This window comes from Chrysochloris asiatica, unplaced genomic scaffold, assembly GCF_000296735.1.
Source record: "Chrysochloris asiatica unplaced genomic scaffold, ChrAsi1.0 scaffold00112, whole genome shotgun sequence".
In the NCBI taxonomy this organism is placed as follows: domain Eukaryota; kingdom Metazoa; phylum Chordata; class Mammalia; order Afrosoricida; family Chrysochloridae; genus Chrysochloris; species Chrysochloris asiatica.
The window spans coordinates 2,076,001-2,080,927 of NW_006408630.1; positions in this window are offsets into that span (position 1 = coordinate 2,076,001).

Genomic DNA, 4,927 nt, shown 5'->3' on the forward strand with positions numbered 1-4,927 from the left:
CCTTTATATAGTCAATAAAACACAGGTATCTTTCTGGTTTTGGTATTCTCTACTTTCAGCCAAGATCCATCTGACTTCACAATGATATGCCTAGTTCCACATCCTCATTTGAATCCGATCTAACTTCTGGTAGTTCCCTGTCAATGTACTATTGCAGCTGTGTTTGAATTATTTTTAGCAAAGTTAGTAATCAGTTTTTCCATCTCTTTAAAGAATGACATTGCAATCTGAATTGCAATTGCATTATATGTATAGATTACTTTGAGTAGTGTTGACATTTTCACAATGCTAAGTCTTCCTGTTCATGAACATGGTATATTCTTCCATTTTTATAAGTTTCTTTTGATTTCTTATAGCATTATTTTCTTTGTATAAGTCTTTTGTTTCTCTGGTTAGAGTTTTTCCAAAGAATTTCATCTTTTGGATGACTATTACAAATGGTAGTCTTTCTAATTTCCTTTTCAGAGCTCTCTTTATTAGTGTGGAAGAATCCAATTGATTTTTGCATATTGATCTTGTACCCTGCCACTTTGCTGAAATTTTCAGTGAGTTCCAATAATTTTCATTCAGTGTTTCAGATCATAACATCCGCAAATAGAGAATGCTGTACTTCTTTGCCAATTTGCATGTATTTAATTTCCCTTTCTTGCCTTATAGCTCTGGCTAAGACTTCCAACACAATATTAAATAGCAGAAGTGATAAAAAGGCATCTTGTCTCATTCCTATTTGCAGGGGGAATGTTTTTAGTTTCTCTCCATTAAAAGTGATGCTAGCTGTTGGATTTGTATATATGCTCTTAATTATGTTGTGCATTTACTTTCTATTCTTATTTTGTTGAGTGTTTTTATTAAGAATGGACTTTGGATTTTGTGGAATGCCTTTTCTACATTTATCAATATAATCATGTAGTTCTTTTCCTTTGTTTTACTTATGTGGTGGATTATATTGTTTGTTTTACTAGTACTGAACCATTCTTATAACCCTAGTATGAATCATCTCAGGGATATGTAGTCATGATATATATATTTATGCTGTTGAATTCTATCAGCTAGGATTTTGTTGAGAATTTTGAGAATTTTTGAATCTATATTCATCAGGAAATTGGTCTATAATATTCTTTTTTAGTGATGTCTTTCTTTGGTTTAGGTATCAGGGTTATTTATGCTTGCTTCATAAAATGTTTTCAGTTTTTAATCCTTTTCTATGTTCTGGAACAGAGTGAATAGAATTGGTGTCAATGCTTCTCTGAGTGTTTGGTAAAATTCACCATGAAAGTCTCTGGGCCTGGACTTCTCTTGTTGTTGTTGGACATTTTTAAATTACCTGATCAATTTCTTCTTTTGTTATAGCTCTGTTCAAGCTTTCTACTTCACTCTGTGTTATTTTAGGTGGGTCACAGTTCTCTAAAAATTTATCCATTTCTTCTAGATTTTCAAATTTGTTGGAGTATGATTTTTCATAGTATTCTATTACTCTTTTTATTTCCTTTGATTCTGTTGTGATGTCACCGTGTATTTTCTTATATGTGTTATTTGCATCTCATCTTCTGTTTCATTTCTTTTGTTAGATTTGCCAACTTCTCAGTTTTACCGATCCTTCAAATAACCAATTTCTTGTCTTGTTGATTCCCTCTATTGTTTTTCTGTTTTCTCTCTCATTTATTTCTGCTCTAATCTTTATTATTTCTTTTCTTCCAGTGACTGTAGGTTTACTTTGCTGTTTTTTTTTTCTAATTGTGGGAGATGTTGTGTTAATGTGTTGGTTTATTTTTTTATTCTATTTGGATGTATGCATTTATTCCTACAAATTGCCCTATTTGCACTGCTTTTATTGTGTTCCAAAGGTTTTTGTATGTTGTGTTTTCATTCTTATTTCCTTCAAGGAACTTTTTTATTTGTTCTATTACCCAGTAATTTTTAAGCAGGGTGTTATTCAGTTTCCATGCATTTAATTTTGCTTTCTTGATCTTCTTATTGTTGATTTCTATTCTATAGCATTGTGATCTGAGAAGATGGTTCTAGTATTTTGATGTTTTTCAATTTACTGAGACTTGCTTTTGCTATGTTCCAAAGGTTTTGGTATATTGTATTTTCATTTTCATCTGCTTCAAGGAATTTTTATGTCATTTTTAATTTGTTCTATTCCTCAGTAACTTGAGGCAAGAGTTTTATTCAATTCCCATGTATTTGACTTTTTTCCCTAGATCTTTCTATTGATTTCTGTTTTTATAGCATTGTAATATGAAAAGATGCTTTGTAGTATTTTGGTGTTTTTTTAACTTATTGAGATTTGCTTTGTGGCCTAACATATGGTCTATTCTGGAGAATGTTCCATGTGCACTGGTAAAGAATGTGTGTTGTGCTGTTTTGGGGCCAAATGCTCTGTATAAATCTATGAGGTCAAGTTGGTTGATTGTCTTGTTTAGTTCTTTTCTGTCATTGTTGAGTTTCTTTCTAGTTGTTCTGTCCTTCATTGAAAGTGATGTATTAAAATCTCCAACTATTATTGTAGAGTTGTCTGTTTCTTTCTTCAATTCTATTAGAGTGTGCTTTATGTATTTTGAGGCTCTCTCATTGGGAGCATAGATATTTTTATGATATGTCTTCTTTATATCCACACTTTAACCATGTACTTTTTAAAATCTCTTATGCTGGAGATTTAAAGAGTATCTAAAAGTCTATTTTACCAGAAACTAGCATTGCCATTCCCATTAGCTTGATATATATTTTCTTCCAAAAAAATCTATAAATCGATTTTTAGTCTATTTTTATCTTTGTATGTAAGGTGTGTCTCTTGTAGACAGCATATTGAAAGATCCTGTTTTCTTCTCCATTCTGCTACGCTCTGCCTCTTGATTGGTGCATTTAGTGTAATTATCAATAGGTATGAATTAATTGCAGTTATTTTGTTGTGTTAGTTGTGTGTGTGTGTGTTTTGCTACTGGTTTCTTTGTTCCACATAATTTTCTGTGCCAACTTCATTTTGTTTGTGTATATTCTTGTAAATTTCTTAATTGCTGTTGTTGTTAGGTGCTGTTGAGTCAGATATAACTCATAGTGACCTTATTATGTGCAACAGAACAAGACACTGTCAGGTCCTATGGCAAGCATAACAATTATTGTTATGCTTGAATCCATTGTTGTTGCCACTGTGCCAATTCATCTCATTAGAGTTCTTCCTTACTTTTGTTGCCCCACCACTTTAGCAAGCATGATGTCCTTCTCCAACGACTGGTCCCTCTTGGTAACTTTTCAAAAGAAAGAGATCCGAAAATGAATCTCATTCTTTTCTCTATCTAACATTTTTTGGCCCATTGTGAGAGTTTTTGTTTTCTTTACGTTGATATGCAACCCAAACTAAAGTCTGTCATCTTTGATCTTCATAAGTAAGCAGTGTCAGGTTTGGTTATGTATTTTCAGTCTTGTAGGTTTTTTGTTTTGTTTTTTTTGCTTGGGATACTTCTATATCTGGATTGAATTCTGGGTTGTGTTACTGGTATCAATCTTAGGTTGTTATCTTCTATGGTGGTTCTCAGTCCAAAACAAATTTAAAACAAGTCTGTGAGAATCAAAATACAACCTTAAACATATCCCACCTGAATACAGAGACCATCTCAAGGACAGATTTGATGCATTGAACACTATTCTGTGGTCTATCCTGTTAGAGGTTCATTCAGCTTCTTGAATGCTTCTATTCTCATCTTTCATGATGTTAGGGAAATTTTCTTCCAACAGCTGTTCTACAAACCTTCTGTGCTTTTCTTTGTTTCTTCTATTCTGTAATTCTGATCACCAGGAAGTTATACCTTTTATGTCATCCCATGTGAATCTTAGGCTTTCTTCAGATTTTTTTCATTCATTTTTCTGATTATTCTTCTAGCTTACTTGTGTTGAGAGATTTATCTTCAAACTCACTAATGCAGGCTTTCATTGATTCAAATCTGCTCCTTTGTCCTTTCAACGTAGTGTCCATTTCTAAAATCACAGTGTTAATCTTCTGGATTCTATTTACAGGCTTTGTATTGTCTCCAATCCTTTATCTGTTTTGTCTGATTGTTCCCATAGTGTGTTCCTGAATTCTTCCTTATTTTCCTCAACACTTCCATCAATCATTTGTTAGTACCTAAATATTCTCTTGAATTATTTCCAGTTGTTCCAATACCTGTTTTTCCACTCATAAACATTTTCTAGCTCTACCTCACAGTTACTTGTTTGAGTCACTCTGACTTGTTTCTTCGTGTGAACAGAAGTTGTCTGCTGTTTAAGAGACATTGTGGTATTGTAGTATTTGTTTTAATTTGATCATTGCATGTTCTTGTTTCCTTTAAGTTTTTCTCTTTTAATTTCCCCGTGTTTTAAATTTTCCTCCCATTCTTTTTCTTCTTTGATTTTTCTTTCTTTTCTAGCTGTTGACTGATTGTTCATTTCTTTATTATTTTCCATTTTTCGCTGCTGTTAGCTTGTTTGTTTTCTGTCTCTCTTGTGTATGTGTATTCTCTCCTTGTCTCACCCAACAGGAGACAACAACTGTGTCCATACAGCCTAGCCAAAACTATACCCTTAACAACCCCACCCAATGTGCAAGAGCCAATACCAGCTGCTATACACTGGATCAACAACAGCAACCAACATCATTTAAATCCATCCTAAACTGAAGTACATGAACAGTGAACAGAAAATGCTGCACAAGCTCATTCCCTGATCACACCCACCAGGAAGCAGTTGGTGAGCACCTAAGAATACACCAGCATGCAATTATCCAATACAACACCACCACAATGTCTCTTAAGCTGTAGACAATTTCTATTCACAAAAGAAACACGACAGAGTGACTCAAACAAGTGACCAAGAGGTAGACAAAGAAGAATGAGAAAAGTGAAAGATGCTAGAGAGTAGTAAAGAAAAACAAAGAGGGAAAAAATAAATA